The sequence below is a fragment of the Aulostomus chinensis genome, chromosome 5 (genome assembly GCF_037954235.1).
Source record: "Aulostomus chinensis isolate RoL2024-O1b breed Wild chromosome 5, RoL_Achi_v1.0, whole genome shotgun sequence".
NCBI classification, from domain to species: domain Eukaryota; kingdom Metazoa; phylum Chordata; class Actinopteri; order Syngnathiformes; family Aulostomidae; genus Aulostomus; species Aulostomus chinensis.
Window position 1 is genome coordinate 21,968,778 of NC_141324.1, and position 23,199 is coordinate 21,991,976.

General features: G+C 42.6%; 1 protein-coding gene across 7 annotated transcripts in view; it reads left to right on the top strand.

Annotated features, from left to right (window-relative positions):
• The window catches only part of brinp2 (bone morphogenetic protein/retinoic acid inducible neural-specific 2), a 203,247-nt gene that overhangs the window by 20,701 nt on the left and 159,347 nt on the right, over positions 1 to 23,199 (top strand). For 2 of the 7 annotated variants that reach the window (XM_086203891.1, XM_086203889.1), the window contains exons 3-4: positions 9,586 to 9,683; positions 17,238 to 17,346. The gene's annotated coding sequence lies outside the window, so the exon portion shown is untranslated. Of the gene's footprint in view, positions 1 to 672; positions 1,525 to 9,585; positions 9,684 to 17,237; positions 17,347 to 23,199 lie in introns of those variants that run through there. The other 5 variants (XM_086203892.1, XM_086203890.1, XM_086203895.1 and 2 more) reach the window with 3 other exon arrangements.

Sequence of the window (23,199 nt, forward strand, 5' to 3'; positions counted from 1 at the left end):
TCCTGCTTCCCTTCAGCCACTTACTTATTCATCACAGACTCACTGAGAAAGCTGCTTAGCTGACAGAAACCAGATTTTTTTTTCTAAAAGAGAAGGGGACAGACGGACACACAGAGTATGACTCTGCTCCGTAATGGGGGGGGGGGGGGACATTGTCAGTATGAATTCCGTTTTGCCTGCAGTCAAAGCAGATTTGCTGTGGACACATTTGGCTGAAACACTGAGCGAATGAGAGGGTAAGAAAAAAAAGAGGAAAAGAGGGGAAGCATTTTCACTTTCATTAGCCAGCCTGTCCCTTTGGGCTCCAACACACAGAGCTCAGTGCATGAACTGGCCTCCTTCCACACACACCCTCACTGTCTCTCAACACCCCCCCCCCCCATCCCATTTTTCCTGGCACGCCATCCTTCATCTTTCACAATTCACTTTCATCCCACTTCTGTCTCGTCTTCCTCTGCATCCTCTTTCCCATCGACTTCATCTCGATCCATCCTTTCCTGTCGTCTTCCCCCATTTCCCTTTTTCCTCTCCTCCTCCTCAGTGCGCATCATCACTGCTTTTACGCGGTTCCCTCTCCTCCCTTCTATCCGGTTTCCAGCCAATCGCTGAGGAGAGGGGGTGTGGCTTCACAACATGAGGACAGACTGAGTTTTAGTGGGGAGGAGAGAGAGAGGGGGAGAGAGAGAGAGCGGAGGAGAGGAGAGCGCTGGTGAGAAGAGACGCTTTCCTGAGCTGCTTGGAGAAGCAACGGCAGGCTTGACACTGAGTGATGACTGTGGCGCAGAGAGACTCGGTAGACAGGGAATAGAACGTGGACTAAAACACACACACACACACACACACACGCACAAGGAAGGGGAGGGCGCGTGGTTTGTGGATACCTGCACATACGCACCGCCAGCAGGTGCACCATACACCCCGCGAGAGGAGTTTCCTTCGGTCCGAAGAGAAAAAAGTGAGAAGAATTTGTTTGCCTTGGATTATTTCTGCTTTTCTCGTCAGGACTCACCCCCCCTCCTCCTTTTCCCTCCCCACCAGTCACTCAGAGAGCAAACTTTCACCCGCAGCCACGCTCTGAACTCCTGATGCCACTCGAGATATTAACCCGGAGCTTTTAGACACGAGTGGTGTGTTCTCTCCACGCTGGTCGCGGATTATTGTGGAGGGGGAAAAAAGCTGCAAGAAATTTCTCTCAACTCCAAAAGGGCGTGTGTGGTGTTGGTTGTGACGCGAAGAAACTGAAGACTTTGAAGCGTGTTGAAGACAATGTCTGGATTATTACCACCGCTCATTAATCTTCCCCGGGGAAGAGGGGAAGAGTGACAGAAGCAGAGAGCGAAGGAAGGAAAGAAGGAAGGAGGCTCTTTAAAAAAACAACCCAAGAAGGAAGAAGTCGGCGGCGTTTGGCTGCCGTCCGCGAGTTCTTCAGCGCCTTTGCCGCTCGTTGCTCCTCTTCATCTTTTTACAGGACGCGCACACACACATCGAAGACACGCACGGGGAGGACCTGCGTTAACACCCTGGGTGAGTTCGGCTGTGTGTTATTTCTTAGCAGAAATAAAAAAATAAAACAGTAGTTTATCGATGCTTTGCGGGATTTTTTTTCGACCCGGAGTGCGTTTTTCCCCCCCTTTTAACGCGCACACCCCGGTTTGATACACTCAAATCAGAGTAGGATTAGGACGAGCCATGACAGAGTGTCACCGTTCAACTCGTGACGCACGATCGACCAGTAGAGGGTGAGTGAGGAAGGAAAAATAAGGGGGGGGGGGGGGTAAGACGGAGTGTGAGGATAGGCTCTTGAATGTCAGTCACCATCCTTGTTTGGTCACAAGTCAGTGTTGAGCAAAACAGAATTAGTTCACAGGTGGTAAACCCCCCCCCCCCCCCCTGCATATTAAGTGTGTAATGTGAGAATTTAATACAGTATTGCAGTTAGGTGCGCTGGACTCTCTATGTGGGTGTGTGCTTGTGTTAAATTGTTGTCTATGTGCAGACTGTAACTTCAGCTCGAGTGTGTAGTGTGTGTGTGTGTGTGTGTGTGTGTGTGTGTGTTGTAATCCACTCCTGTCACATAATTTGAAGCTGAACCTGACTTGTCCTTCAACCTCTCCAACCAATTGTTCCATCTCTCTAATATATATATATATGTGTGTGTGTGTGTGTGGGTGCATGTCCTCCTGCTGCCTCTAACCAATTACTAATTTCCTTCCAGCCTGCCTCTCTCTCTATCTCTCTCCTCTGAGTGCATCTTGCTGTGTGTGCGTGTGTGAGCGAGGGGGGGGGGGGATTGTTGCTCCATCAGTCACCCTAAAAGCCTGCTATGCACCGGCCAATTTCTCACAGATTCTCTGAACCATGTAAACACAACATTTACCTGTCGGCTACTTTGTCCAGACTACTGTATGCGGCCGACTGAATTCCTCGGAGCTGAAGAGGTGCTGCTGCCTCACAATTCATACTTAACACCCACTGCTACCGCTGGAGACCAGCGGCAGGGAAGGATTCTTGTCAACCATATCAAAAGTTTTATGGGGGGGGGGGGAGGGATCCATGTGACACCGCACCAGTCAAATGACATACACACACACACACATTCTACAAATGGACCTGAGACGCACTGCCAGTGTGGGTGTTTCCTTTGATCTACTGCAGCTCTAATGAGAGGCTGAGTGCACGGACATGGAGTGCTCTTATGACATGTATTTTAATGGCAGTGTGAGTGTACACACGTGCTGACATCATGACTGTAATGACAGTGAAAGGGAAAAGGGGACACCGGAGCCAGTGATGAGTGCGGCGGGGGGGGGGGGGGGGGCGCCCATTTGAGGCTCTGCAGGTGGGAGTAGAGGAGTTTGAGAGGCTGAACAAAAGGGAAAAATGGAAAAGTGTTATGTCATCTTGCATCTTTCCCAGACTTTTCCATGTCACATCCAACGATACAGAACTAGATGACGCGACAGCTGAGGAGTGTTTCAGAGGTCAAACCTGCTTGCACCGTGGCAAACGTTTGGCTCCCGGTATTTTTTTTTTTTTTAAGCTTGGGCCCTTATTAAAGCTGCAAACAGTGATGAGCCTGCTCTCCACACCTTGTGCACGTCATATATGGATTTTGTACGATGGAGACGACTTACATGTGTGCGGTAGCGCAAACACACTTCTTGTGGGGTTCCTTCACAAGAGTTTCCTCTTTTAAGGCAAAAATGTCAACACCTTCTAATGAGAACTCCCAGTCCTCACAGTGACCCGTCACCCAATTCTGGAGGGGTTTCTGACCCAATTTGCAATAGCTGTTCCTGTTTTCCTGTTGTTATCAGGTGGTGCAATGACTTTTTTTTTGGACTCAAACTTTATTGGGTTCTTCCGTGACCCATTCTACACTCCTTTTATTAGCTTTGTTGAAAGTCTGACTTGTAGTTTTTTGCGAAGTAACAGACAAACTTGTAGAAATGTAGTAGTGCAAATTCCCTCTGCTGAGAGAGGGGGAGAGGGGGAGAGGGCGAGACCTGCATAGATTGAGGTATTGTGATGTTGGCTCTCATGTATAGCTGAAACTCTGCAGACAACATAATGCACCTAAGAGAATATCTTCTCTCAGCTGCACAAATGGCTCAGTAGGGCTGCTTCCTGTCAGCAGCTTGAGTGGTATTGACATGTTTCGCCAGTTGGTTCTTTAATATGAACATTTTACAGACATGATACAAATATTACAATCCGTCAATCAGGCGTCATCCTGGCTGAGAGCTGCAAATTAACACAGAACTATCATAAAAGGTTGGTTATAGTTTTGTTTCTTTTTCTTTTTAGCATAAAAATACAAAGACTGTGGATGAGTTCAGAGCTGAGAAGACTAAATCAGCCTGGCGCTTCTTGCTCAGCTACTTCTTTGGCTCTCTCTTTTTTTTTTATTTAGTCAATATTCCATCGCTCTTCCTTTAACACTATAGGGTCAGATTTTAGTTTCGTTCCAAATTAAGCAGTGTTTGATCAAGTCTTTCGAATACATTTTAAATCTAAAAAACCCTCATAGTAATGGATTGTTTGGGTAAGAAATAGGTGGTGGCACCAAGGTTAGGTTTATGAGTGCACACCAGCAGGCTGGGGTTCTTCAGAAAGAGGACGTTACCACTAGGCAAGTCATGTATTACCAGAAACATGTCGGTTGTCACAGACAAGATGGTCAAATGTTGTCAAGTTGAGTATCGGTCTACAAGTTGCACCAACCTGCTCCATCCTCCAGTGAACTGTCACTCCTGAAGATCAACCAAAACAAGTTTAATGCTGGAAGCACGTTTTCCTGCACATGTTCAGAGGTTACACTCGTCGGTATGATGCCATCTCAGGGATGGGCTGTGGAGACTTGATTAAGCGCTTTATTAGAGCCTTTAACAATTGCAAATGTGATGCAAAGACCTCACCCAACCACTGTTACCATTGGTTGAGCCACTACGAGAGATGGAAGGAATCTGTGTTGGTGTGTGCATGGGTAAAAGTGTTGCGTGCAGACACACACACCGCACGCACACACAACGCAGGATCAAGATGGCAGTGGTTAGGAGTACAGGGTTTTTCCTGGAGACTCCTTCCTGCCTTGCTGACAACTAATCTCTTTTGGAACTGAGTTCACTCTTGCTTGCCAATTTACGAGACACTCGGCTAAAACAAACACTGCACAATTGTGTGCGATACATAAATAAACCACCATGAGAATTGTAATGGAGTACAACCTGATATCATTCAACAGCACAACCAAATCTGTGAATAAGCGTTGTATAGACATTAATGTGGCGTTTGTTCCGTTGTGTGTATTTCTGGGCTGATCAACACGTTGGGTTGAATAAACCTCAGATTCTCCTCCTATTTCGGTGCCGTCTCCCAGCGCAAAGCAATAAAATAAAAGCCAAATTGAACCACTTCTATTGTTTCTTAGGCACTCACGGAAGTCGGTTATGTTGGTCCCAGGTTCACGAACGGAGCAGGCATTCTTCCTTTATGCTCTCAAAGTATCCCAGCGGTGACACAGACGAGGCTCGGCTGACACATTTCATAGCTAACAACTGCAAACACCACTTCCTTAATGTTCACTTTGATTACTCTCAGGGAGCTATAATGCTGTTGATATTTCTGACTTTAAAACTTTTCGCTGCACTGTGCCATCATTGTTTTACTGACGCCATTTCCTCCCATGAAGGTGCACATTGATTTTTATTTGAAAAACACAAATATCAGTAAAGTTTTGTTTTTTTGTTTTGTTTTTTACAAGGTGCCAGATTTTTCTGTAACTAAAGGAAATGGCTTGTGCTTAGTCTATAAAGTATTCAGTTACCAAAAGTACAGCTGGTGCACAATGGAACATGTGAACTCTGCATCTTAGACGCCTGCTGAAATAAAACCCCAGCAAACCATTCTTCTTCTTAGCTTCTCTCTCTCATTATGCATCACTCTCATTCAAGGTCATGTTTATTCAGGAAACTCTCTGCAACCTTTGCTCGGCCTAAAGAGAAAAAAGAAACAGAACAGTTAAAAAAAACAACAACCTTATTTATGATTATCTCTCGTTCTCATTGCGAGTCACTCTGCAGGAAAGTGAATAGGCTAAATGCATGTATATGAATGTTCATACTCATAGTAGATTGACTGGTGGTGTCCATGCAGGGAAACCAGGAGATGTTGGAAAAGCAGCCTTTTCAACTGTTGATACCTAATCACTGGCTTTCACATTTGAAATTGGTCTCAAGTCCTCTCAAGGTAAATGCTGTTCGGGTTTTTAAAGTTGGATTTCAGCTCTTGCTCTTGGTTTAGTCAGACAGCTGAGGAGAATATCGGGCTTTCTTTTTCTGGGTGGAGGCACAGAGTCTCTGCTACGCCACCAACTGGAGTTGAACAAACATGATTTTATACGGAGGAAATTAAGAATTGGCTGATTCCACCATGCTGACATTCTAGTTATTCAAATTCAGTTTGGGCTCTGTCAATAAACCCCTGTAATTATTGATATTTGATTATGAAATACACTGATTTTATGCCATTATCATCACATTAAGTGTGACAACTGGATTTGGAGGGTGCTGCTTGAGCTTGAAATCAAAACACTGACGATGTCATCTGATTCAAAACTGTAGATTTGAAGTATGGGAAATGTAGGCTCTTGCATTTTTGGAAATGGATCCCTTTAAAAGAAATAAAAATTCAAGTTCAGTACCTCTGCTGCTTTGATCTGGACCAGTTGAGATGGGTTTTATAAGCTGATGGGATTTCTGCAACTTTATGGAAGTGCCATAATAAACTACTGGTGTTCTGCTATAAGAGAATAATCAAAAGATTCAATTTAAAAAAAAAAAACAGTCATTGTTATTTGATACCCTTTTACCTTTTCCCCACTCATGGGAGGAAGGACATGTGCACTGATATGAATGCTTACCTCCATTGCTGTGGAAGTAAGGTAAAATATTGAGGACATAAAACAAGCGGCATTATATGGAATTAAAATATCAGTTTAAAATGGCACTATAAAACAGAGCCTGTGTGAAAATACAAAATGCCAGTAACCTTAATAAAATTCAATTAAACTCAAACTCACGTGCCCTGCTACTGTTATGAAATCATCAATGAATATTAACATGCATAGAGTATGTACTGATAGTTTTTTCTGCTCTTTTCATTTTCATTAACATTAAATCAGGCAGATTTTATTACACAACGTAACTGCAGAAAACATGTTTGGGATTTGAAGTCGCAGCAGCTCAGCTTTCATTAATATCTCAGATGTTGATCGTCACACATGTTTTCATGTATGTATGAGGCTGTGAACATGTGATGCAGTTGTCTAGTAATTGATTATTGATTGATGGAGGTTCAGTGCTTTTGTATCTATTTGCATTTATATGGTTTGTTGAAGATGTTGATGGATGTGATGTGGGTCCAAAGATACAGATGAATGCAATAGGCTGGGTAATTTTCTGGTGTGGGGACTGAACACTTTGTATCACACACACACACACACACACACACACACACACACACACACACACTGTAGACACCAGTAAAACTAAGAAACCTTCATTAGAATTTTGTAAAATGTTTTTGCACACATGTATATAAAGTAAATGTAACACTTACAATGTGTTTGAGATGATGATTGGCAATAACGTTTAATTTTAACATGTAACGTGATAACAAGCATTTGGTGAAGGTGTAGAAGTTGAAATTTTTCAGACAAACATAGGCTAGTTAAGCAGGAAATGTAGTTCAAGTGCAACAGAATAAGAGTCCTAAGTTCTTCTGCATAAGCTAAGCTAAGCAGGCTAATCACTCATATTTTCCACTTCTGATGGGAGGGCAGACGCACATCTTGACACTGTTTTATGTTGCGGGGGATCTCTCAGGCTCTAGGGGTGACACCTGGATGGATCCATCCTAACCAAGGGAAGGGCGTCAGCAGTTAAGTAACACTCCACGACTTTACTGATGACACAAGGAAGGGAGAGGTGGCAGGCAGGAAGGCCGGTAGGGAGCTGTCAGACTGAGGGAACAATGGGAGCTGCTGAGGGCCGATGCTGGACAGCTGAGGAAGCAAGAGCAGGCAGCACTAATAGAGAACACCTAGCAGTGAGGGAACCAGGTTTTGGACTTTCACTTACGTGGCTGCTTTGCCTGCTTCATCCAAATTCCAATTCATTTTCTGAACACAATTGGTATTTAGCAATGCACATAGTTTTGGTCTTATCTGTTCAGCATTGATTTGAGTTTTGTCTGTAGAGAGCAGAGATTAAATTCAGATTACTAAACAAAATTTCCATAGACCTCATTTTGCACCATGATAAAAAAGAATATTAAAAAAAGTCTTCATCCAAAGAGTTTTAAAATCCTGACTGATTGTTAAATCCAGTTGCATCACGGCCTTAATTTTCCCTCAACCTCTAACCTGCATACATTTGAAGAATAATGACACGTCACACACTGGAGGATCTTTTTAAGATGATCGTATTAGAGGGGCCTCATGTGATCTCATGATGAAAATGTAAACAAAACATAAAGGGGGCATAGTAATGGTTTGGATCCTCAGCATTAAAATCAAACAATGCATCTGGATGATAATGGGTTCAACCAGCCTTGAGTCTGGATCACTCCAGACCACAAAGCGGCTCAATTATCCTTTCAATTATGATTGTGTGCGTCCAGCTTTTCAGTGTGTACAGTGGTAAAAATTAAGCACAAATGCTACTTGTTCTTCAAATACGGCTGCCATTATTTTGGACCCCCGCTCCGTCTGTGACGTCCATGATGGTACATGTGTCCAGTTTTATCACCACTGAAGGAAGACTACACCTTATGGTTCCTTGGTTGTTAAAAGGATCAAAATATATCCCTCATTCTCAGGAAATTCCAGTGCAAAACATGATCGAAATTGTAGCAAGTTGAACAAGTACTTTTTGGAAAAAATAATTAGAAGATTAATTATCCAAAGACTCATTAAGTGACAGGTAACCAGGGTCCAAATGCATGTCTTTTCTGTTAGTAATCTAAATGAGTAGTACTAACTGGTGCTGCATCAAGCTGTCTGAACTTCATCGCCGAAAGGAGAACATTTCTCCTCATCTCCTCGGTTTTTGCGTCAGTCATTAAAGGCGTCACCTCTGGATGAAACAACATGCCCAACCACAGCAGCACAACCACCACCGCAGCACCAACACACCTCTCATGTAAATCCTGGAGACGTGCCTGACTTCAGCGGCTTTTTTAAGGCAAAGCAGGGGAGTGTTGGAAGCGAGGGATGGAAGTGCAGCCCTTCTCAAAAATTTTTCGGCCCCTTCTCCCTCTTTTGACATCAAAGTGCTTGCCTTTTCTTGAGAAGCCATGTGCATCCCACTGCAGCCACAGTAGGCGGGGATGAACAAAATCTTTTTTTTTTTGAGTGAGCAGCGTGAACACTCCATTGTTTCCCTTATGTACATTAATCCTGAGCGAGTCTAAAGCCGTGCTGACATTTCAATCTACACACAGGGTTGGATAAAGAGCATTGGGGTATTTGTGTGTGCGTATGTGTGTTATGCATGTGGGTGGGGTGTATTTAATAACCTTTCAACAGCTGGATGAAAAAAATGCTTTTTTAAAAAAAAAAATTAATCCATGGAGGATTTTTTAAAAGCCATTTCCAAATATTCTTATGTTCTAAGCTGTTTTGAAGGGGGGGGGGGGAGTCTCATTAAAGAGTTTTTCTTTAGAAAATCAGTTGAGAGATTCCATCAAGCTCAAGGACATTGATTTCCAAAGACTTGTTCAAGTACAAATAAATGAAATGCATTTCTGCCAGCGTTCTGTCACTCTGTGGATTGGCCAAACCAACACTTCAGTGCAGTACTACACTCAGTTGAAAACACCCATATGTGTACATATAAACCACATATTGGCTTCATTGGGGAGCAAAGTACCTGCTGGATTACCTAACAACTCTGGAGAGTGACATTCTGTCTGGGTACTATTTTTACACATTCGAGGCCATCTGAAAATCATGCCTCGTTACACAGCAATCGGCCATGTGTGCAGGGTTTGAACTCTTCTCTTTTTTTTTTTTCTTCCTTTTAGTCGATGCAGAGTTCATGTCGAAGCAGGCGAGACGCTGACTTCATGGCAACTTCAAAGACATGACTTTGAAGCTGAAATAACTTGGCACTACACATGACGTAAGTGCCTGATTTGGTTTTTACGTCGTCCACGCATAGTTTTATAGTTCACGACTCTGTACTCATATCACTAACCTTGCTTGTACCAAGTTCATTGCGTCAGTGCTTCTATTTTCTCACTGTTTGTGCAACCGAATGTGCAAGTAAGACTCATTCTTCTTCAAGAGACATCAGGAAAGTGTGAGTCACAAGGAAGCTGTTCTAAAACTGCACATGGAGAGGTGACATAGGGAATCTTTGGAGACTTCGCACAACTGTTGCAACTCTCCCTCTTAACATTCTTAAAAGTTTTGTTGGGTTGCGAATCATTGTTCTGAACCTGTTTGTTGAAACTAGTTGTGATGATCCATAATGGATCTCATCAAGTTTATAGGAGTCTGAATTCTACTGTAGCCTGGCGACCATCTCAATGTGAGGTGAATTTTTTGAAAGTTCGCAAAAAGGAAAAGGGAAAAAAAGACATGTGATTCAGGCACATTTCCATCAGGTGGTTGGAACAGGTGAACTTCACTCATTTTATTGGAAGATGGTGGTTTTGGCAACGTAACCTAACATGGCCGTAATCAACAGAAAAAGAAGAGGAGGTTACAAACTGGAAGCAAGACAAGGGCTCACAAAGACAACATGCACGTTATTGTGCAGATATTTTCCTGGATGAGACCAAGGAATATTTTGGCCTCCTCATAGTTGCACAAGTATCTGTTGTTGTTACCAGCCTTATTGTTGCACTCTATGATGAAACGGAAAAGACGCCGTCATGCGAGTTCAGTATTCGCTACGTCAGACGCGCATCTTCAAATGCATTTTAATCTCTAAGTCAAAAACCAACCAAAGTGAGAATAACCTGTTCAAATCTTGTTCTGTGCTTAACCCCGCACCCTCTGTTGATGTCCATGTAGTTAAATGACAAAACCTTCAGTCCATCACATGGTTGGAATCCACCAGGGTCTGTTTGTAGTTTTACCCAGGAATGACTTACAGCCTTTAAAAAATCAGTCTTTGCTATTTGTCCTGTGTTTGGGCTGCAGTTAGACTTTGATATCACAAAGCTTTGCCTGAGACAGACAAAGATGGAGCTAGATGAAGTGGGCTAGTATAAATCCGTCATGCACAATGGTTGACTTTGTAGTTTTACTATTCTTTAGTGATGTATTCCAATTTCTCAAGCTTGACAAGAACTAGCTTACATGATGTGTCGTTCTTGACCACGTTCGAAGACAAAAGCATTCAGACTGGCCACTCGAGAATATTTGGGATGTGGTGAGAGAGCAGAAGAGGGATAATGTTCTTTAAACACCAGTTCTTCTGATCATCTCTAAGATATAATCTGCTTTTGCTGCTAAACAGAAAACATTTTCTGCGGGTTTCAAAGGTTTTGCAGAATTGACATGTTTCCCAAAGACTGCGTTCCTATTTTCCCGTATTTCCCAGAGATTGAAAATCTTAAAATGGGCATACATTTGCATAAAAACTTGCATACTGCATTGTTACTTTAGATTCATGTATTAGTGATGTCCCTGTCAGACACTTGAAGAAGGAACAGCAAGGAACACCAAACTCTCTTAGCTCTAAAGCAGTACATTATTCATGACTTATGCTGCACTAAAGCATCTGATGGCTGCATGAGAATCTCTCACTTTTTTCCCCACTCACCTCCCCTCCCTTTTTTCCCTCCTCAACCTCCAAACAATGATGAGAAAAGATATTTCCTGGTGAGAAAATACAACGATTAGGCTAAAATGCAGCATTGATCTACGTATTGAGCTATATCATCCAGATTCAGTGGCCCAGACATTCCAACTCCCCCCATTGATTTTCACTGAAGCTGTTAAAGGAGACTTACCAATGTACCAATTGTACTTTCCTGACCCACATTATCAGCGTCCGTGTGTCCAGCACTTGTGCAAGCATTCAAAGGTGTCGATAATAGGAGGAGAAAGAAGCCCATGGAAAGGAGAATATAAGAGTATGTTTTACTTTATATTCATGCTGGTTTTGCCGCATGCATGGAGTGCAAAGAATTTGCCAACCACAGAAAGGAAAAGTCAAACAGCACCGCTTCACCTTGTCTTTCAAATCAGTTGGATACTAGTTTGCCCTTAGAATACATTCTACAGCCAAACATCGGCCTCATTCAGCTCAGACTGAGCGGGTTGCTTCAAAGTAGAATGAAGTGGAGCGGCAGGGTGCACTTATTAAAAGCCTATCAGGCAGCTGAATCAGCCCAGCAGACTTCGGCAAGAACATCTGTGAGGATGTGATAATAGCCTTCCTGCCTGTTTAGACACGTCACCGCGACCCCCACGGGAAGCACGTGTTACCACAGTTACTTATGTGAGGAGCTGTGTGAGGTATTAAAAGAAGGGAATCTGGAAGACACCGTAGAGGAATACAACTCGCAGGTTTTACATAATTGAGGGATGTCAGCATGAAGGCGTATAATGTCTAGAGGTATGTAAAAATCGTAACAGCAGGGATTAAGATCATAAATGTCTGAATATTTGAATTGAATTATTGATTAAAATTGTCAAACGCGCTGTCAACCGTAGAGAAGTATGACCTAACACTGCATCTCTGCAAAATCTTTCAGCGTCTTTTACTCCATTATTTGTTTAGTTGCAACCCTGCCATTTCAAACTAATCAGGCAAATTCTGCTTCTTGCCTGAAGATCTGATGGACTCATCGGATGCTACCTGCCGTGCTCCAAATAACACATAGAAGATATTATCAATTTAAGTATTGTGAAAGTGGAAAGTCAAGCATTTATGGCTTCACGCTTCTTAGACAAAATGACAATAAGAATGGATTTTCCAGTCAGCAATTGTCCGGTGGCAAGAAATGTCCAATGAAAGCTGACATTGCTTCATAATTTAACATTTTTAAAAGTGTTTACATACATCTCATCTAGTCCGGTCTGGTTGTAGCTTTGGCGAAGGGTAGAGTTCTTCAGGTGCTGTCCAACCACCCTAAACTACAACACTCTGGTGGATGGGTGGGCACTGACGGCCAGCTCACAGGCCCTCTCCTCCTGGCTTCCAGCTCATCGGCTTCTTTTTATGCCATCGCCAACAGGAGGCTCTTTCAGCTGCCTCTCCCAACCTTTGAACAGCTTTTCTCCCATTGTGACCTCTTACTCCCTGTGCGGGGAAATCTCGGCTGCCCACCTCCACTGGGAAGAACCAGGTGTGCCGTTCTGTGTGCCTGCAGTTGACCAACTGTTGATATTTGCTGATTGTCATAATTTCTGCAGCCTCCTCTGTGAGGCTCGATTTCATCAGAACGGTATTTGATTGTCTGCATAATATAAACTACAAGATGTATAAAATTAAAGCTCCTTCATTAAATTCATACCCCTTCATTGCCCAATTCTCCCCAGGTGAGCCTTTGAGGTGAAAGCCGATGAAGCCAAATTGTTCCAAAACCTGACCTGTGGTGCATCAAATAAACCACTTTAAATTAGAATTTCGGAGACTGTCCATGACTTATCCTGGGTTAGTCTTTTCATAAAAAAAACAGAGCCAGTTGGATGTTACAGTATTAACTCTATTAATGTTCCAACAGTCCAGAACCTTCTCCAAAAATTCAAATTGTGCATATTAACCAGCAGCCTAGGTTAGCAAACACCAACAGTCATTTTGGGTGAAGTGGATGAGGTATTGAGTATATTGCTAGCAGCAGCTGGCAGCCCAGTTGTCCCTGGGAGGATAAGATGGTATAAATGAAAAACGTGTTGAGGAACTAGAACTTTTCCATTTTGGCGGCATCAGTTTTAAGCAACAGTACTCTTTTAACTAACAACAAACCAGCATTTTTTTCCAAGGAGCTGTGAAATGTGGGCTTGCCACCATTCCACCAGAGGTTACATGATGGAAGCAACATTTTGTGTCTACGTTGTGACAGTGTTCAGTTTCATTTACTGTCCAATTATTAGCGCACGAGCACTGCAGAGAACAAGAAATTTCACACCAGCCAAAGTTTATCAGCACAGGGAAATATGATGCTTAACTAACAGAAACTCTTCCAAGTTAAAGGAAAGAATTCTGTTCTAAATAGCAGTGCCCCTAATAATGTTAATTAATTCTTTGAATAGGCATTTTACTTTTTCATCGCCTTCAACAAAATTAAAATTTGTCCGACTCAGTTTTCAAGCCTGATTGCATTTTTAATTCATGAGAAGACATTCCAAAAAGCAAGCTAATAATCCCTCCTCTTCCTGCAGCCTCCTGCATATTGGGCTGTGAACCCAGCACACTCCTTTGAACTTGCCCGCGTTTGTTGTTTTAGCAAGGAGCTCATGCAAATCTGACTTTTGCAAACCAAAGGCGAACACTTGAGTTTGTTTTGTTTTTTTTGTGGGGATAGTGTGTGTGTTTGTGTGTGTGTGTGTGTGTGTGTTATTCTGTGTGCACATGCTATCTTTTCATAAGAGGCTTTTGATCTCAATCAATATGTATAAATAATAAAGCAGTTAAGGGAAAAATCCGAGCTGATACATGAGATCTGCTGAGTGAAAAACAACCTCTCAGAGCAGAACAAGAGAGCAGAGCAGGGTTAAGGGCAGGATGCTGAATACTAAGGAAACATATTGTCTTTCTCTAATAGGAGTGCACTATTATACAAAACAGAGAGACCTAGGCCTTAACATATGCTTGACATTCAGTTTGCGTTACATCCAAAACAGTTAAAATGCTGATTTAACATGACATATACATTCACTTTTCAGTCCATCTTGTAAGGAGCTGCAAAAATCCCTGTTTTTTGTTGTTGTTTTTTTTCGTTTTGAGGGCAGATTTTGTCATTCAGGACTCACAGAAGCTGCCTGATCCCTGTGATCGCTGTGCTTGTTGGGGTTGTACACAACTTGTCAAAACCTCTCCACTTCTGTTTCTAAAACATGCTGGCAGGAGTCCATCTGTTAAATCTCAGATTTCCCTCAGGTTTAAAGGTATGTTATATAATCAGAGCTCAAAACAATTATAATTAGCCTGAAGTTGGACTGTAAGAAAAAAAGGAAATGCTAACTTTTTTAGCATGAGCTAGAGAGCTCCTCTGTAAGGTCACTAGCCAAAGCTGCTGTTACTTCTCATTACTATCATCTCAGATTTTCTTCTGAAAAAAGTTAGTTTAAGATGTAACCAAAGTTCTATTCGGCAAAGAAGTGAAAGGGGGACCGCCGCCATTTTGGATTGTAGATGGCTTCGAAAGAAGTCCGCAGAATGACAGATAAATTTCAACGTATTTGAGCCGTACATTTCCAACATGGTAGAGCCCTCACTCACCACCCCTGACAGTCTTGTCACCGTAAGTTCTTTGCTACAGGGGCTACCTTCTCTTTTGTGCCACGGTGGCTCGCTATCACCTCTTGTGGAACAAAGTGGTATTACAAGACACACCAGGACTGGCAGGAGCTTTTTCGGGCATTTGATCCCATCACATAAATACAATTTACTAAAGTCCCAGTTTAAGGAACACGTATGATTAGACCCCAGTTACTATCACACCTCATTGTTCCTGCCCAATTCTTAAACATACTTTTGAATTTATCAAACATAACTCAATTCCTTAGACTCTTTGAACCAGTCCTTCAGATTAAAAAAGTTCAGACTAATCCATTTTTTTAGGTAATCAATAATAAAGATATAAATTTCAATCATTCCAGTCCGTTAATGCACATTGAAACATTCCTTTCTTTAGAATTCTTTCTTTTCTTTTTATAGTTTATTTATTATTTTTAGAATTTTTCTCTCTCTGATGGTAGCAAAGATTCCCCATAACAAGATGAGGTAGCTGGTGAAGCAGTTTTAATAGTAATCCGTTTCAGTGTGTAAAAGTTCACTTGTATTCTGGCAAATTTAAAGACCCAGTGCCTCAGGATAGCATGAGACATTGCTCCAAGCGTGACTGTGAACGTAGCATGTGCAGCTCTTGCAGGCAGCCACGATGTAGCCGCTACAATGGGACCTTCAACTTGACGTTGGTGCGCTCAAGCCAGTCAGGGTCACTAACAGCATCACATAAAAGAAGACACCAGTTCTTAATGAAGCCATACATCACATTTAACATATGGTTCAATTAGTGGCTTCATAGAGATTACTGAGATTATATTATCCCAGCACATTCATTAGTTAAGCTCTAATAGTCGCCCATCTGATTAAAAGCTGTGAAGGGATTTGCTGCTATTGACTGGGGGGAGATCCTAGCATGGAGGGAGACAGCTAACGTAGCTTTCATGTTTGTGTGTAAATGTGTGAGTTTAGATGTAAATACACAAAGTGGGACGTGTTTACATCTGTCAGCATCATCGGTGGCTCATACGTGATTGTGTGTGTGTGGCCTGGAAGCAAATAATCAACTTAAGAGGTGTGTGAATGCATGCTGTGTACGTGTGAGTGCATGCACGGGTAGATGCACTGTGATTGATGGGTTGCTCGATGAGGTGACAAGGCGAGAGCTGGAGTTGCACGTGGTTGTGACGCAGGTTCAAAGTGATGGAGTCTGCGGCTGGCTTTTCTTTCCTGCTCTTCTATAAGAGTCTCTAGATAATAGAGGATATTTTTCTCTGTATGCCTGATGGAGGATTGCATTACAGTTTGTGAGCCAAGATTGATTTTCTCTTTCTAAATGGTGATGTTTTCATCCCAGGACACTCTCTCCCTCTGGCTTACTTATTTGGAAAAGTTATGAAAAAGTTCTGATAAACAATTTGTTGATATACTGTCTTATTCCAGAGCCAAAAGTGTAATGATGCCACTTATTTTCCATCTAATTTTCCTTGCAAGGATGCTCTTGACATAAAGCAATGCCGCGTGCTACAGGAACATTATATAAAAACCCCTCCTACTCGACAGGACCAAACCCACGAGTATCCTCAGCCCTCTAGGAGCTGTCGTTTTAGAGGTCACCCTTCAGACACACGTGCGGAAGTGAGGATTTTCTTTTGGGCTCTCCATGAGCTCTCGCTCTGCACCTGCACCGTGTAATCACACTGTAACCTGAGCTCTGCTCCCGCTTCAGCGTTTTTTGCAGCTAATGGTGATGGCGCACAGGGACAGAGTCTTACAATCTGGAGTCACATACATCATAACAAATGCTCTGTGTGGTCCAGGTTTTGACCTCTGAGGGCTCCGTCCATGAGGGGATGAAAGAGGGAAGCTGATTTAGTCAGTGTCCACTGTGACACTTAAGACCTACAAGCAGGTCACCTCCATCAGAGGCCTGACCAGCATGACACCTGTTGTTTAGCCCACAAAGAACTGAATGAGTTGGGGGGTGGGGGGGTGCACATTACAGCTGAAGCCTGAGATGTTGCGGCACAGATGTCTGCCCCCTTCTGAGGAGAGCCATAGGTGGAGGATGGCACAAGAAGAGCCTCATCTGTAGTTTCAGCATGTAAAAACAGCAAATACTGCAGTACAATAATTGCATGGATGATATCACATAACTGGTGACAGTTTTTTGACAGCAGCACACCCTAGGGTGACCAGGTATCCCGTTTTGTGTGGTACTGCACAGCATTTTTATCCCTAATCCCACCTGCATTTTGCATCTTTCAGGGCCTTTTATGCAGCGTGGGATTGACACCTACCTGGAGCGCTGTGCCAGAAAGGACCACTTCTTTCATTCGAGCCCCATCTGCTGCTGCTGTTGCATCTCTCACTACCGGTCAGATTTCAGGGAAATAACAAACTTAAAGAATGGAACCATAGACTGTTGGGTAGGGCTTAATGTTAAGTTTACATCCTCTGACATGGAACCCACTTACAATAGAACACTGTATCTCCAAAGTGCTAGTGTAACACAGCGTACTCATCAGTGCCAGCAGCAGTGAGGGTACCGAGGCAAAGCAGCAGGCTAAAAACAAGTTTCCGGCTAACTGAATGGAAGAACCCTCGGTTATCCTAAAAAAACCATGTTAAAGTGCCTCTCAGCAGTATTGACGCAGCCTGTCCAACATAAACAAACTCTTTGGCTCACCTTTGGTTTGTTGGGATCTGGGCTCCCTACCAGACCTTCTGAGTGCCCCCTGAGCACCAGACGGCTTCTGTCTGCAGAATCCTTTTATGAAGGACCTCACCAGTGAATGTACTGCTCTTGCACACACACTCTCGTTATATACTAATTCAAAGTGGGATATTTGGGTTGGGTCAAGTGTCTTAGAATCCCGTGCTAATACTGGGGTTATTGACGAATAGGATATCAGCATGATCCACATCCCATTCCATAACTTCCACTGGATCATGAACCAGCCATAATTTACATGAGAGACAGATTCATACTTAGTTAGAATAAATGACTTTGCAAAGCATTTAAATTTAATGCATTTGTGTTTGTGTGGTTTTTGTTGTTGTTGCTTTTTTAATAAGGACTGTTAAGCTTTGGACACATACTCATGAACCATAAGCAAAATGCCAAAAACAACAGTCAGTTTGGGATCGGCCTGTTGACATGTGATCGTCAGGACGTCATCTGACTCCTCTTCTTCTGCGTATGGCGGCTGCTTCCTCTGCTGTTGCTGCACTCAGTCGTTCTTGCCTGATATATTAGGACAGGATGGAGCTCTGAAATTCCTTGGAAATCCTGTAAATAAAATCTCAGTTTCACAGCTGTCTGTATGGAAGTGTAAATCAGTTTTCATTGCTGTGATTGCACTGCGCGCACGTGCACACACGCACACGCACACAAGATAAATCTCATCTGACTCTCAGAGCGGCCAAACCTCTCCTGGGGTCATCTCAAAATCACCATTTAATGTTTAACGGTGAAGCTGCTTTGATATCAGCAGCAGATAAAGTGGAATTTCTTGATTGCCTTGGTCAAAGACGCTCCGCTCGCTGAGAAAATGATTTATTGGATGCTGGGAAGTCGGTGGAGATCAAAGGAGACGGACGAGCCACTGTTTCACACCACGGGCTGGGAAGCGGGCAGGGGCTCGTCCAATCACTTGCACCAGTAGGTCCCCTGTCACCGCTGTCACTGCCTTTTAATTGGCCGCTGACAGAGAGAGAAGGGGGTGGGGGTGGAGAGAGGGAGGGGTAAAGAGGAGGAAGAGGTAAGGAAGAGATGGAGGGTCCAGGTCACTAGAGAGCTCAGGCTGGATCCCATTACTCAGGGAAGAGATAGGAGGGGGTCAGCTAGGTTGGAAGGTGAACGCTGATTACACTGCAGCGAGAGGGAGTTTTCATGGAAGTGAAGGGAGACAACTCCTCCAATCCGACTTCTCAATAAGAAGAAAAGGGTGACGAGATGGAGGAAAGGAGTGACAGTTTGTGACAGAAAGAAAATGAAGACATGGGTATTAAAAGCAGGAAAATGGAAAAAGAAAGCTATTGATTTTTTGATTTTTTTCTTTAGGAGAGATTTTCTCCCAAGATTGAGAGCAATATCATATTAAACCCTGTTGCTGGCCCAGAATGAGAAAATAAAGGTGATGAAATTTGCTTTTTTTTCCCTCCCCCCTTGTGTTTTTTAATAACTTCCAGCCTGAAGTGCACAGCACAGAAGAATTACAGCTGGCGAGATAATTGGAAAAAACATCAGCGCACGAATGCTGGGTTGCTGGAGAAATGCGCATTATTCATGAGACGTTATGCAGGTATTGTTGCAAAGAGGAATGAGGTCGTAAAAGCAAACTAAGAGCTGACCTTTTGAGTGAGTGGTCATCATAACACAAAATTGCAAAATCAATAATGTTTGGAGTCACTCTCCAGGAAGAGAAATGAATAAATAAATGCAATATGGATCATAGTACCATTACATACTAATATGCCCTTTGAATATGTTTAAAAGGTTAAAAGCTGTGGCTGTGTCATTCAAGGATGAGGATATCCTTTTAAGGTTTGGGGGGGGGGGTTATCTCCTTGTCTGAATTTAGGGAAATTCTAAAGCACTGTTTGGCAAATGTGTAGGATATTTAATGCTTTGTGGTATTGGGCTTTATCCCTTATTACACATGTAGCCGTGTATAGATTTTCTTTGCCTCAGCAAACCAGTGTTATAAAAAAAGTTTGGAAAAAGTCAAGTTTTTCTTATTCCAGCAGTTTTTTGCAGTAAGTTTGCAACTATGCACATTTTTTGCAGTCGCAGACAGAGAGATGGGGATGGAACACAGAACCAGAGAGCAGGATTCTACCTGAGGTTCACTCTGCTTTTCTCGGCTGATTCCAATTTTGGCAGTTTTTCCTACTTTCTAAGTAACGATTATTAATGAAAAAGGTCAGAGGTTCTCCAGCGCACTCAAAGTTGTAATAGTCGCTGTGTACGTCAATGTGTTGATATGAGCATTTTGTCATTGCACCCCCCCCCCCCCCCAAAAAAAAAACTCGGAGGTGTTTCTATGAAGATGATCTGATTTTGCTTTGCGAAGTTGTTAGTGTTTCAAAACACAAACAAGCTAAAATGTTAATGATAGAGCAGCAACTCATAACAATTATTTCATTAATCTGTCGGTGTGCTAATTACTTTCACACTTAATTAATCCATTGTTGAGCCTATAAAATGTGTGAATAGATTTGGAAATTTCCGAAAGTGATTTGTGCAAATAACGTGCAGTCCAAAAAAGATTCTTAACTTTGTTATAAATAACAACCATTTTTTGGTTTGCTTTTGACCCACTAACCAATGAATTGATTTGTTGTGGCGGCTCTGGAGTTAATAATGTATTAGATTCATTGATATAAAAACGCCGACTGCGTCACACTCATCTCAGTCACAGCTGCCAGAGATGCAGCTAACACACAACGCATCCTAGCGTACCGCTAGAGGGCATGGCGTGTGTGTGTGTGTGTGTGTTTGATCATGGTAATATGGGGTCCTGGAGGCCCCTACGTTATTTTTGTACCTCTTCGATCAAATCAACGGCTTCACAATTTAACAAGCGTAAGGTCATGAAGGCTGACCTCAAGAATGGACGGTCCACACAGGAGAGGTCCCCAATACACACCCCCTTGGCCCATAGTAATGGCGATGATGGAGAAGTAGCTTCAGCATATATACTGGACGCTATGATTTATTGTAGATGAATGTGTCCCCCTACACTTGTGCGTGCAAACAAAAACAGAATTATCTTTTTCAGTCTCTCAGTAGTGCAGCGTGGCCTCATTAGCGCTAATCTTAATAAAGACTGAACAAAATATGATAAAAATAGTAACTGCAAACTCCAGTGCGCACACAACAGGCATTTACAGCTGATAATTGTGAGGGATATTTATTGTAATGAAACCGCACCACCCGTGATATTACCACATCACGTGCTTCTCCTCAAACTAATGCAGTCAAATGTTTTGTTTGCATATCCTCTGCCTGCTGGTTTTAATGCAGCGCACTGACTGAGCTTGCGGGGCATAAAGAACGACAGCGGAGGAGCGGAGGGGAAACGGAGATTTATGGCTTATGCTTAATTAAAATCTCCAAAAACTAATGTTGGTTAAAAAAAAATCGAAATGTTCCTTGTAGATTAAATTTCCTACTAGTGCGAGGTGATGGCACAGTGAAGCCGACTGTATCCGTCTCCTGATCTGATGATGTTAAACGGAGTTTCTTACATGTAACTGTAAAGGGAGAGCTGCTAACACACTTCTCTTATAAACATGTATACGACCCCCCCCCCCCCAAAAAAAACAAACAAACATGAGTTAGCCAAAGAAAAACCGCCTGTTACATGAATTCTCTGTTTCACAGTAAAATGACAACCAGAAGCCTCTCTGACCTTCAACAACCCATTTAAGTTACAAGCACATCAACTGTCTTGTGAGTGAAAGGGGAAAGTAGGGTTTTTTTTTGGTTTTTGGGTTGTTTTTTTTTTTTTTTGCGAGTGATGTTAAATTTTTTTTCCACAAGTTTAACCTACATTGAAAGACAAAAATCTATTCCTGGAACCACTTCAAGCTAAGATATTCATATTTACTTTCCCTTTGTGAATAAAAGCCGTATCAGAGGTCGGACACCGCCGTAAGACCATCTGTGAGCTTGGTGGTAAAAGCAGGACTGCACAGGCCGGCTGATTAACACCAATAATTGATGGCAGCAGTGAACAGATGATGTAAAGCGGTGGAGTGAGTTCAGAATATAGGACATGAAAAGGGTCACCACATTGGAAGACCGGTGCAGCTCCATGAATTTGGAGAACGGCGTGCTTTTGCTGCTTCACAGCACACAAAATGACAAGTTTCACTTTTATTCTTGTACGTACCGTTTGCCATTTTGAATCTAAAAAACGATAAATCTTAATCTGGATGCAAAACCAAAGATTTGCCAAGGAAAATGACATCAGAATTTTTTTACAGGGTGCTTAAACGGTGTGCAGGTCATTGCTCTATGGCTGCCGCAGCCAGTGAGATGACAGCACTACTACCTCTACAAGTTGTTCTGATACTAGTTTTGAAATACTGCCGCTACTGCTTAATAAGCTGCTACTTGCAAGTATGACATCTATGCACCATTCAAAAGCACATAATTCACATGGTGTCACATTCATAGTCTCACCCACCCTGAACTAAGATTAGGAAACAAGTTTTTGTGTTACTTTATTTGCAGCCAATGACCAGTAAATGACGGCTCATGGAAACCCACTTATTTTGTACCCGGTAGTATTGGACTCGACCAATACTTAAGTTCCTGTATTGGGAAGGAAAAAAGGTATCAGAGCATCTCTGAAATGAATACAATGTTTTCTCCTGTCCAGAGCTCCTAGCTTGTATTTATCATTTGGGATCAGTTGAATTTTTGTCTTATTGCTGGTTTATACCAGTGTTGCCACACAGCAGTTGAATTTGTCCTCATGAGGAGATACAAGTACAGTTTAGGTGCTGTGATGGCATGAACGTTGATGCTAAGAGGTTAGCATAGATGCTGCTATAGGGATAGAGTGTGATAGACACGTGGTTCTTCCAATCACCTCTCATGGATTTTTGTGCCTATGTGTATTATATTTTCAGGTTGCCTGTCATACATACACTTCTTTTTAGCACGGTGTCTCCGGACTGTCTTCAATTAATTTCCAACGTGCAATGTTGCCAAGATCTTTACAATTTACCAAATTATCCTCTTAATAAATATTTCATCCCTTTAGCAAACAAATGGCTCTACGACATCAATTTGACATAAAAGCTACCTTGTAGGTAAATAATCCATCTGATGTGATAGAGTTCCATTAAAACCCTCTCTTCCTGCCCTGAGAATTTCTGTAGAAACACTCACCAGAAAAGAAAATAGTTTGACTTGAACACAGCTGGTGTGTCAGAGAAGCTGCTGCCCCTTCTCTGATACACACACACACACACACACACACACACACACACACACCACAGCATATCATAAACCCTGATGCTTTCGTGTCCCCTCATTTGCCCCCTGCTCTTCAAGACGGATGTTTGCCATCACCTGCCCTCTGCTGGTGTCTGGCTGAGGTCTGGTGACCTTTTTTCTGGAGCAGTCACAATCAGGGATTACCTATCAATCAAACACACCCAACATTGGCCGCTCGCTGAAAGTGTGTGAAGACTATTATCAACAAAATGA